The 13,029-nt window shown below is 40.1% G+C and overlaps 1 long non-coding RNA gene across 1 annotated transcript in view; it reads right to left on the bottom strand.

Annotated features, from left to right (window-relative positions):
- The window catches only part of LOC128851826 (uncharacterized), a 28,512-nt gene extending 15,483 nt beyond the window's left edge, over nucleotides 1-13,029 (bottom strand). Inside the window, exons 1-2 of the long non-coding RNA XR_008449318.1 lie at nucleotides 12,492-13,029; nucleotides 1,796-1,891 (exon numbers count right to left, since the gene is read on the bottom strand). This is a non-coding gene — a long non-coding RNA (uncharacterized LOC128851826). The remainder of the gene's footprint in view (nucleotides 1-1,795; nucleotides 1,892-12,491) is intronic.

Below are 13,029 nucleotides of genomic sequence, written 5' to 3'. Positions count from 1 at the left end.
AAAAAGAGTAAAATACCATGTTAAAATTGTATGAAAGATTCTCATTAGAGCATACACATCCTATCTCATGGTCTTTGATGTAGTTACACTGAAATACTTTCTTTTCTCATAAAGAATGGGAAAATGACAACTTCAGTAAATACTGTGTATCTACCAATATAAATGGATCGACAGCATGTCAGCTGAATTATCTTGGGAAAAATATCCAGCAGAAATTATAGCAACATCACAGATATGCAGACCAAGTATCTTAGATGAGTCAAAATATCTACTATTGCTTGTTTTTATCTTTCTTTAAAGGGAAGCTATGTTTGACCTTTAAGGAAGGTCAACAGCTTAATTATTGTACTCAAGACAAAGCTACTCTGTGCACAGGAAATGAAAGATAAAGAGAAGCACTTTGAAAGAAAGACATTTTACTCTCTTAAATAAATGAGACCTGCAAAATTCAATATTGTTTTCATCCTGACCACCAGTCTTCTGGATGCTAAGTGATGTTCACCAAGTAAAGACAGGAAATCCAGGAGCCTTCCTGCCTTTGCAACACAGGAGCTGTAGCAGAGCAAAGCAGCTTGGAAGACGGTAAAAGAAAAAAAGTCTGTAGAGGAAGGGCTCTTACAGCCATACTTCGTTAGAAAGCCAAATCCACTTGCTTGAGAAAACCAGCAACTTGAGACATATTGATGAAAAAAAAAAAACAATTGCTTCTTATGCTAGGAAATGGTTAGAAGAGGATAGCTCTGATCTTCTAGAAAGTTGCAACCTGAGAAACAAGGAAGAGGCAAGAGCAGTTAGGATCTGTGATGTGCCTCCTTCTGAGAGAACACCAAATGTCACAGTTCATCCAAAAATTCCAAAAAAGAAAAAAGAAAAAACTGTTTTGCCAGCTTGTTCCTCAGTTTTTACTTTACTGCCGTACATCGGAGCTATGAGAGGCCTAATTAATCTTTGAAGTCCGTTCAGTAAAAATGCTATGCTGCTATTTGGGTTTGAGATAACTGGTGCTGGTCAGGCCAGCAGGAAGGAAAGGCTGTAGCTCACAGCAAGCAAGGAAAGGCACAGCAGGAATGTGGAGCGTTATGATTAGAGAGGGAATTCAGCTTCACCAAAGATGCAGAAAAGGGATACTATTCACCAGGGTTGGAAAGGCATGAAACTAACTAGGGTGGTCTGGCAAAGGGTGTAAATCACCAGCCACAGGCCTTTTCCAGAGAGGAAAAAATGCCCCTTCTAGTGAATGATGCAAAGACTGCAGACCTGCTCCAAGGGAGGGAGTGACCGCTTTACCATCAATCAGATAAATGTCCAGATTACATGAGCTTCGGGCAAGTGTGTATGTGTGTGCTATTTTTTTTCTAGAGTTTAACAATACGTTTTTCCAATACTTGTACCAAAGTTTGTGCTTACAGGTCACAAGTTAGCACCTCTGTAGAAGTCGCCTGATTGTTATCAGTGCAGTGTTGCAGCTTCTCCTACAGTTGACAAGAATGGTCGGCAAAGGGCATTGTAACAGCCATGCTGCTTCTGCTGAGCCCTCTGCTTATGGCCAGAAGACCAAAGCTCCTACCACCCATCATCATACCATGGTCTGTTCCCACCCTGCGACACAGCCAAGAAGCTCTGCTCACCATCATTGCTAGTCCTCTCTCTCTCTCCACTAGGCTTTGAAATACCTCCCTAATGTTACATAGAGAAGAGTGGGAAGTCCAAGAGAGTAAGGAAATCCCTTCTGACTCCCTACCTGTGGCATATCCCCATCTGTGGAGCTGGCTGATGCTCATTTTTGGCAGCTTACCTGCTCAGTGACGACTCAAGGGGATGATGTTTTCCAATCACCCCAGTGATTTACAGCTCACATTGCATTTTCAGAAGTCAGATAGAACTCAGAAGCCTGTATTAAAAAGAATGCAAATGCAAAATCAATAAGGGAGGGGACCTGTGGAAAAATCAATAGCAGTCATACAATGAGAAGCTATCTTAATCCCCACTCACAAGGAAAATTAGTTTAGTTTTGAGCTTAATCCTGACGTTTCTTACTGAATTCATTCCTATGTAAAATGAACAATCTGAGTTGCTCAATCTTGAAGCATTTATGTGCTCCAAGAACAAAGAGTGAGTCCAGCATCACCAACATTTATCATCACCAACATTTATCCAAAAGATCTTCAGCAATGTTTTCAACTCTCTGATTTCCACAGGGCCTTGTTTCTTCACTTACAGTTGGCAGAGCTGCCATAAAACCAGACCCCTCTTCAGGTAATCGGTGTGATAACTGGCCATGTTCACAATTACAGGATATCCACTGCAGCTGATAAGGCATTTCAGAGGGAGAAGAACCAACTAAGTTTCAAGTTCAAAATCCAGTACTTTCTGCCTTTTTTCAGCTGTGGGAATATGGGTAAAAATTGTCCCAAGCAGGCAAACTTTCCCAAAAGTCTGCATAGTGACTGAGAACTGAATGATCTGGCTAATGAAAGTGACCAGTTATATAGAATTAACACAAACAGATTGGGTTTAATCTGTCTGCATGTGTGTACTGGCAAAACCTACAGCCTGCATCTGGGCCAAGGCTTTCACAGTCACTGCTTCCAAGATATAAATTGTCATCCATAGTCTTTGTTCTCAAATGTATGACCTTGCATTTTGCTGTTCTAAAACACGTACTCAGAGAAGTCTAGTTTACTAGGTGTTGCAGTTTGCCTACAGACTTGACCCATCTTGTATATTTATCATTGCGGTGCATCTACAACTTTTCCAGCAGCTAGTTTATGTATTTTTTCTTTCAAATCTTTGATAGCAATAATGTATAGACTAGAGGCAAGAAAAAAAGTTTTGCAAAACTTTGATAAAAATACCTTCCTGATACCCTTCAGTTCTGATATGTCATTTTACTCACTTATCATGTGCTACATTTTGGGTAGTGACATTTTAAAACAGTATTGTACAGTCATTTTTATTATCAAAACTATACTGACTGGTGTCATTTATTTCACCATCTCTTTAAGTAGATGTTGACTATTTTGCAGTTGTTTCAGAACCGAGATCAGGTTAAGTGGGCTATATTTACTTGGGGAGGCTGGGAGAAAGGGATCACCTTCTTCATCCTTCTAAAATAATGAAACATTCGTTCCCTTCTAGCTCTCTGGAATTCCCCTAGTACCTTATGAAGTACAGGGTTCCACAAGAGATGCTGAATAAAGTACAAACTGCTGTAAGCAAGAGAAAAAATATTGGTGTTGAGGCTTGGAAACAACTTTCTAGCTCTTGGTTTCAACCTAATCAGTATGGAAACTGCTAGCATTTGTTTCTGAGGAACTGTAAGCTGTCCTGGTTTTGATTTTGAGGGATTCAGCTCACTTAGAGCTACATTCAGTTTCTGCAATTTACACGCACCTAAAATCTCCAATGTCAAATTACTGACTCACGCTGACTCCAGTAGCAGCCTGATGTGGCATTACCAGGCACTGCCTGGTTTCCACCTGTTACAGTAAATTTCCTGCGTTGGCACAAAACTCTACCCGAGCTTGCAAATGTCAACCCAACCGGCCTGAATTGTAGGATTTTATTAGACCTCCTGAAGTTGGCATTTTTACCTGGTTTCGAGTTTCATTAAGAAAGCTTTGCATCAGCTTCAACCATTTTTGAGGGTAGCAGGGTATCACTACAACTGTTAGAAATGGAGGAAACTATTCATCCTTCAGGAGAACATCACTGCAAGGAGACATCACTAGGAGACTGTCTTTGACAGCAGACATGTGTTTCTAATTTTTCTCTTAAACTAGTTTTAAAGGCCCAGAGAGAGAGTCTTTGTCTTTTCTCTACCACAGTAAATGAATTGTCTTCTCCTTCGCACTTCTGTATTTTAAGGCTGTGTGTGCACTGAGTCATTTTAATGGAACAGTAGAGTTGCGCTGAAGTCATAGAGTGCTCTCTGAAGGCTTGACATAAACAGGTGGCAAAGAAAGGTTGTTCCTAGGCACCAAGAAGCAGTAGTCAGTAGATGCAGCTCTCAGGAACAGCATGAAGTATGCCCTAAAGTACATGCAGCTATGTCCAGTTGACATTTCTTCTACTTACCCTGGAAAGAAATTTATTCCACTGAAAATTCTGTCTGTCTTTGACACTAAAACCACCTGACAACGGTTCCTTAACTCTGGAGCAAAAATAGTTCTTAAACATTGATAACAAATTAGGAGAAATCCAGCAAGAGAAGTCTCTGGTGGATGATCTGTCTTTAAGAGACTCCTTGTAGATATCTAGAAAACATACAGTAGATTCAGCTGCTTTCCCTCATTCTTTATTTTCCCTTCATTAAGAAGTATGATTTTCACAGATACAGTGTTTACATGGGCACAGGACAAATCTGTGCATTTTCTTCTACTCCTACTCACAACAGAAAAAAGAGAAAAACACAGAAGAGCTTTCACCACTACTTTTAGGGCTGATCCAATATCAGCATTTCTCTTTCAAGAATAACTCCCACTCTCAACACCACAGTTAGAACTGGGTTTTATTCTTCATTAAACATCCAGAGGGCCAGACACCCTGCTGGACTGTATTAAGGTAGTGGCCATTGAACTTAGACAGGACCAACTCATTCTACACCATGGTTTCTTTCAGGTCTTGTGTACTTGGAAAGTTGGTTTCCCCAAATGAAGTCTCAAATGCACCAGCAGAGACAAGTTCCCAAGACTGAGAGGAAGTACCAAATCCACATACTTCATTTTCACACTATTTCTTTAAACATTTATTCAGGAGGTCAAAGTCTTAAACTATTTGATGCCTTTTTGTAAATCAAGTGCACCCCTATTTGGCACCTATTCCATGGCAATGTAAAATTGACTAAAAGGTTTGGTCAACAAGGGTATGTGAGGAGTCCCAGTGCTTTAGAGAGGGATGGAGATCTCCAGCTGTAGACTTTGCACCTTACAGTTTGCTATAAATAAATTTATGCCCTGGAAAGTTCCTTTTAGTTCTTATATGGGATCTCAGGACATGTCCTATATCCACTTATGCTTTTTCATTGATAACCCTCAAATTTGTAATAGAAAGATTGCATTGACCAGTGACAAAATAGTTCAACCAGACCTGTCTGGTTCTCAACATTTCTGCAAAGACTTCACTCAACACAAATTTGGGAGCACTTACTGTGATACACAGCAAATGCAGTCCACCTGTGGTCAGGCAGAGAGAGGCAGCCTCTCTCTCCAAAATGGTAGCAGTAGAATCCCAGCTGCGCTTTCCCTCAGGTGTGTTATTCAGACCCGGAGTAGGAAGCACCTCTAATAACTGCCTGGTTCAGCTAATTTTACTGTAATCACATCCCACATCTTCTATCACCTAACTGGGTGCAAGCTGTCAGAAAAATTATGCTGCCTCCCTCTTGCAAGCCTTACAGATAGTATTTAAAAAAAAATTAGAAACCTGTTAAAAAGAATGTGTCATTTGTCTCCATTAATAACAAATCCAGAATTATTTTGGTGCATTTATTGCCAGAAGAGTTTCCTTCTAAAGAACAAAAAAACACGGAAAATCAATGTGTTTCATTGATACATCACTGATACTCCAGAACTTTAAAAGCCTTTGTCGTGCTGTTACTCCTGTGGAGAAAGTGGCTAACTCTGTCTGTACACACAAGGACAAATTCGTTAGTTTTTGTCTGTAGCTTGAGCAGCAAACAAGCACTGCAATTTATACCAGACACTGGAGAATATGAATATTTTCTTTACTACTCAGCTCCAGGAAGGGATAATTACTATAAGCAAAACCAGATGAAAATCTGAGAATATTTTATGATCCACTTTCATTAAAAAAAAAAAATCTCTATTAGCCTTAGAACAATGGGGCCAAATTCACACTTGGGGTAACAACACTGACATCAGTAGAATATTACAATTAATTTGGCCCATGGGATCTACTTGAAAATATAACATACTGTCATAAGCATGACAGCCAAACTCTGTGGAGAAAATCTTTCTATACCAACTAATTTGTCTTTAAAAAGGCTGCACAGCTGTACAAGCAGTATTCCAGCGGACTGGATCCTCAAGCGCAAATTTGCTTACATCAATACAATAAAGCTCAATTATAACTACCTGAGAGTCTGGCCAAGTATGTTTTCCAGACCAAATGGGAGATCATAGTTCAAGTATTGTTCGGTACTAAAGTGATGCTTATGTGACATTCAGAAAAACAAAGGGAAAGATATTGCAAGGTAGAATTTAAGAGCAACCAGGTAACCAAAGATTTAAATGAAATGCTGATATCTCTTGCTAATCCTTTCTTATCCTGTGTCTTCCAGCAACTAAGTCTCCTGAACCATATTAAGCTGCAAGGAGAATAAGAGAAGAAAAGCAGAAGGCTCTTTTGCTGTTTCTGTTGTCATTTATTTATTTTTAAACAGAAAATTCTTGTCTGTTTCAGTGATGACGTTTTAATGAATCCATCAATCACTGCAAACTCCAAACTAGAATCCTACATGAAAAAGACCTATTTGTAATATGTGACCTAAGCCCATACCTAATGAAATTAGTTCTCAAGGAGACAATGCAGGTCTTTCATTGCTGTCTCCATGGAATCATATATGATTAAGCTGGACAGGGCCTCGTGGGTCCTCAAATCGAATCCCTTACACCTAGCATCACTTTATCCTCATGTTGTTCCCTTGAGTACGTTATCTAATCCTTTGCTGAGTGATTGTGACCCAATTTACAGCTTCTTTTCTATGGGCAATTTTCATTCTGTTGCCTAAACAAGCTCTTGATTAACCTTATGGGTCTTCAATTCCCCATATCAATAATTTTTTAGGGTGTTTGGATCCATTCTATCTCCTCTTCCCTTAGTTATTTTAAGTCTTTCCAATACTGCCTTTTGTTTTTCTTAATTCCTTACTCATTTGCTCTGTACCTTTCAGTGTTGCGGGTTCTATTTCAAAGGCAGTCCAGCCAATCGTGCATCACGCCTCTGCCACCATATTTGGCTCCACGGGGAACATTCATGGTAAAATCTTTGATTTTTTTGGCCATTGCCATATTGCAGTAAATTCCCCAGGTTTGCCACATCAGGATTCAGTTCTTTGCTTCCCTTTTTATGCCTAGCAGGCCCATTATGATTTGCTTGCATTACCTTTGCACCGTTTCTCTCAGGTTGATATTTCACCATTCTCACTTTATGCCTCTGGTTTCTTACCACAGCACTGCTTTTCATTGCCACTTGGCCTGTACCTACAGGATTTGAGCTTACTTCTTAAAACTCAGATTGTGAGGATTACTTAACCATTTGTTTTGACAGCAGTCTCCTTACCAAATGTTCTTCCCCAGGACTGCCCCTAGTGATGCCACTGAGGTGTAAATCCCTAACATGATTTTTAAAATTAAATTTGACTTAGAGAAGAATCCGACTCCACATTCAAAACTTCTGAGCTCTCCACACTTCACTGACTGTTGTTGTGGTTGCTGGTGGTTTAAGCTTAGGTAGATGACTTAAATACATTGTGTGCTCTACCCACAGACAAATCCATGAACAAATATCCATGCTGGCTTCAGAAGTATCAAAGAAAGCAGTTGCTGCTCCCTCGTGGTCAACAGCATCATCCCTGTTCTGAAAGTTACCATCAACTCCAACTTTGCTTCTGTTTACAATCTTCTATCTACTGTCTGTCTACAGAGTGTTTTCATCTATGCCCTTGGTTAAGTCAAAGCGAACCAAGATATCGAAGACTTACACTGAAACAGTTTAAATCAAACCATGTCTGCAGCCTCACATGATGACTCAACAAGATTCAGATCAGGAGACTGTTACAAACAGCAGTTTCTAAAGCAATTGGGTAATCCTGAACTCAATGATTTCTCTCCATCCTTTTCTGATTTCTTGTTTACCACTTGGTAAAGTGTTTTCACTGATTACATCTCCTGTCAGTACTGTCTGGCATGACTATGAAGCAGTTTCAAAACTTAGGTGGCCCCTTGATTTTCAAAGAACAGAAAAAGACCAGAACACTTATATTGTATACAATACAGAAATCAAAGCTTAGATGTTATCACACAGCTGACCTCCTTCTGTACTCACTGTGGATGGCATCACACAGTAAATCTGCAATTGTAAAGTGAATGACAATTTCAAAACCTTTAGGAAAAAATGTCTTCATATATTGGGACCAGCACAGAATGAATACTTTGCTGTCAGTGTAACTTTATTCTATTGAGATCCATTGCCCCTCACTACATTCACTACCAAGATAATTCTTTTCCCATCTGGTAAAAGCCAGCATGAGATTCAGACAGGACTCTTGTTCTGGTTTCTCCCTGTTTTACACTTGAAAGCTGGCTTCAGTCCCTGTTGCCAGTTTTAGTCCTGGAAGTCTAATATCACAAGTGGCCAAATGGAAACCACCCTCAAAAAAGAATCTGACTCTCAGTGTTCAAACATGCATAGATTTGCTTCACAGAGCTAGGTCTGAGGAAATACATAACTTTTTATTACCTTATCATTTTCATTCGGGACCAAAATGTTCTGTGGAAAAACTACTGGAACATCTGTATCTTAAAGCATGGTCCTCTCTCTGTTGGGAGTTATTCTTGATCTGTTTCCACAGTATCACTTCTCCTAAACAGAAGACAATCCCTGTTTACATCAGCTTTCCTTATTTACTCTGCCATTGGTTCATATCTAACATTCCTAGTTATGGAAAAGCAAGGCTTCTCTCTGCTTTTTTGCTCTACATTATGCTTCCCTTCTTCTAAACAATCTAGGGACCTGTCTGCTGTCATGGATGTCCTTGTCATACTGGCGTGGTGGATCTCCTCTTCTCTCCTGCTTGTCTGAAAATCAGTCTGTCTTTTCTTCCCTCCCTCATTCTCCCTGTGGAGTCTCAATCCTGTCTGTCTCCACTGTCTCGTCATTTAGTCTTTGGGGGGTAGTTTCTCTTCCTTTCTTCTTTGCCTCTGAACTGTTTTCCTCCTCAAGCTGAAGAAATTTGTTGCTCAGCTTCATCTTTCCTGCACTTGCTATGTCCATCCTCTCTCTTGCACTTGGGAGGTGCTCTCCCATGGGTATCCCTTTCCACCTGTCTGTTTTCCAGGTCATATTCTTCAGAAGATGTTGTGCTCTAGTGTTGCTTCTGCTGTCTCCTTAGGATATTCTTCAATCATCACTCTGAATTCCCATCTGAAATTCAAGTTACCTCCACTTGCCTCTTTAGGAGTTGCATTGTTTCCTCCGTGACTGTGGTTGTTTCATACTTATGTACCTTCCACCGTGTGCTGTACCACACTAATGTGCAGCTGGGGGCTTCTGCAACCATCCATTGTCTTTGTGAACACTTTCACCTTTTATCCATTTCAAATTATTCTTCAGAAGAGCCTAACAGAGTTAGGTAACAAAATTCCACTGATACTTACTAAGTGCTAGGTGCATTAATTTCTAAGACATGTTAGAGAAACAGCAGATAATCACAAGCTGTTATGCAATAAAAATCCCTGTGACATGGTCTGTTGTGGTTGGACATTTTATTGAAAAATCCTGGATAGTCATTTGCAAAAAAGCTGACATGCAGGGTTTGGATTTAATCTTCACATTTCCACTCAAACTGTGGCATTGTTTGAACACAACAGCTTTGGGATCCTGGCAAAAGAGTAAAACTGTCCAAGCTGTTCCACTCTGGTTTGAATTATCTCTCTTTTTATTTATTTATTTTTAGCTTTGAAGTCTGTGTACTTTAAAAATCAATGAACATCATATTAACAAGCAGGCACTAATTACATTTTAACAAACTGGAAAGGCTTGGCTACAAATCTTAGGAAAGATAAATTCACATTTAAAAATGCTTCCTAATCCAACTGGCATCAATAGTAGTAAGAAATTGACAAAGCCTGCACAGAATGGAAATCTCAAAAGAATCTGTTTTCCAGAATTTTTTTTTCTATGATTTATAATTAGTCTTCATCACTCTACTGTCTCGTACACTAGGGCTGGTAAATAGAGTGCTCATGACTTTTACAGGAATAATGGCACTTAGCCCTTTTGTAGCTCTTTTCATCAGCTGAACTTAGTATTTTACAAATAAATCAGGTTTACAATCACAGTTTTACATAGGGATAAAATTGAGGCATAGAAAGCTAACGTCTCATCTGCAATTACTTAGCAGAGCAGAGATAGATCACAACTGGGTTGTGATCTTGCATCCAGTTTAGAGCTCTGGTCCGTAGGTTACAGAGTTTTGCAGAGCAATTTTTAAAATATGGGTATTGGAGCATGCAGTTGGGGTCAGACAATTTGTATCAGGATGTTCTGCACACTGGGAAATGCCAAAAGTGTAAAGAGATGGTCCAGGAAAAATGAAAATTATCATGCCTCTTCTGACCACTTTGGCTGAGAGTAGCTGCGTCCTTGCTCTCAGGGTTTTTTGAAAAGCAGCTTCCACATGAAAGTAGGATCCCAAGCAATGTGCAAAACAGTTCCTGTACAGTGCACGGAGCCAAGTCATCATGAGGTTTGTGTGGCAACAACAAGGGGAGAGTAGGACACACGTAGGATACTTGTGTCAGAGAAAGCTCCGGGAAACAAAGTGGGAAGCTATGCTTTTGAAATGTCCCCACCAATTTCATCATTTCTGTGCTGTTCCAGAACAGCTGCTGGAGAGGTCAACAGATGAGGAACCTGCTTCAAACAAGAGGCTATCTGCAGCACAGCAAAAACCAGCCTGTACCAAGGAACACTTACTCACTGCAGTGCTATAGTCCATATAGGGTCATATTGGACCCTGATTGGCTTAGTTGTCCACTTTATGCTGTGCTCTGAACTGGTAAGATACAGTAAGTGTTGCTTCCTGTGATGGGAGTGGAAATGAAGCTACTGAAGATAAGGGCAACAAACCTGATAGTACTTTGTGCTTTGCCATGGTGCAAGAGTTGAGTTCTGTGTTCCAGGAACTGGAGGATACATATACCTTGGCCCATTCACAGGATACTAGAGTCAGCTCACGTTAATAGCAAATTCTCTGAGACAATTTCAGTGGGGGTGATAGAAGAGCAAGCTTTACTGTCACCATTATTCCACGTCTCACACGTGGAATTTCCTCTTCAGTTACTTGTGAGAATAATTTTTCTAGGCTTTCTAGTGTCCTACTTTCATGACTACGTCCACTGGTTGAGCTAATTTGCTAGAAACTCATCTGCTGAAGTGACCATGTCCTTCTGCATCTGCAAAGAAGAGGACAGACTATCATGCCTGTTCTGGAGACTTGTCAGTTACACCTGACAGAGAAGTGCAGGCAGTTGTCACCATACTATAGCTGCCCTCAGCAGCGGCATTCCAGCAATGATGCCCAATGAAAGCATCACAGCCATCAGTGATGCTGTGTACGGTTGTCATTAGAATGATCTCTGAGAAATTTTCAGCATCAATACTGTTCTCTATAGATGGTAGCTTGAGCGTCACTGCAAACCTGGTTACCCCTGCAGCACAAGCTGTTGAACTCTGGTATGTTAATAACAATTCATAATTGTTGGCCTTGGCACAGCATCTGGCAGAAATGACTCTCCAAAAAGGATCTATGAAACATAATGGAGAACCAACTATCAAGGACATCTGCTATGGTACTCTGCCTACCCTGTCTTCTTTTCATTAACAAACTGGACTGACAGTGCAGTATCTCTCTTTGCTTGTCACTATTTTGATACTACTGACCAAGTTTTCCACCTAGCTAGTCAAAAGATTTTAAAACTCCTGTAAAAACTGTAGAAAAATGTTGTTTGCGCACTACCGGATCTAGTCTTAATCTCCAGGTCTACGTCTCTCTAGATCCTGTGTCTCACCATTACCCTTTTTATTTGATGAACATGTGATATAGATGGATTTATCACTGCTCCCTTATGTCACTTGCCAGTGACATACTACATATGTGAAAAGAAACACACTCACCTCTTAGGTGGCTGCTGAGCAGCCAGTCTGGTTGAGACCTCGGACTACTGTTCTGATCATGCTGAATTATTATTTTGTGTGGTCGCTTGGGTGGGTTTTTTTGGGACCATCCTGACAGGTCTGAAGCTCTGTCTCACTGATGAATAGAGTGAGATTATCCTGTGCATGGTCTGCAGTGACCACAAACACTGAATGTGTGAGTAAGGGAACACCTAGATAGGTTTATTGAAGGCATCTGGAGGCTTGAATATGCAAGCTGCCAATACTGGAATGACATCTGTCATTTCTCAAGCTGGTGGTTCAGTTTCTTTAAAATTTGGTCTGGACTTGTGTTTTAAATTGAAGAACAATTAAACTTGATGCACAAATAAAAAAAAGATCATATATTACAGAATATTAGATTTCTAAACAGGCTAGGAAAGTAAATAAACACTTTTAGCATAAACTGCTTGTTTTACACCATTATTTTGTTCCCTGTCTCAGCATGACAGGGAAAAACATGATTCACCTTCAACCAAACACATTTTGGAAATAAAAATAAAAAAGAAAAAAAAAGAAAATTGAAATCCTACCTTAAATAAATTTACTTCCATATCTCAGTCCCCTGTGAAGATCAGCGGCCGTGAAACAGTCCAGAAACATCAGCATTCAAACTCCTCTGAAATAAATGCAGGCAGCTAACCTCACACTGACAGGTTGCTCTCATGGTTGCGCTAGTTTTAAACCAAAAGTATTGATTTCAAAGCAAGATTTAACATGATCTGCGCTTGCATGAGTGATGGATTAAGCTCATTCTTGCTTCAACTGCTTGGGCAGTTCAGATTTGGTTCAGCTTAGAAACTTAGCACCATCAGTAGGAAACTTTTATTTGAAAAGCAAAGATTAAAGTCTGCAGGAGCTGATGAGGATGCCAGGAAAAGCAGGCAGGGTGAGGCAATAGCTAAAAAGCCAACTGTTACACTTCAAGTCCTCTGAAGCAGCCAGCATGCTTTCCCCTACACCCAGAGAACAGAGAGAACACTATAAAGAGGCAGGAAAAGCTGGTTGGAGAAACACCTTGACACATTCAATAAGTCCAGGAAATGAAGGCTTTCTGAAAGATGAGGTGGA

This window comes from Cuculus canorus, chromosome 3, assembly GCF_017976375.1.
Source record: "Cuculus canorus isolate bCucCan1 chromosome 3, bCucCan1.pri, whole genome shotgun sequence".
In the NCBI taxonomy this organism is placed as follows: Eukaryota; Metazoa; Chordata; class Aves; order Cuculiformes; family Cuculidae; genus Cuculus; species Cuculus canorus.
This window is presented reverse-complemented; position numbering and strand designations above follow the sequence as displayed.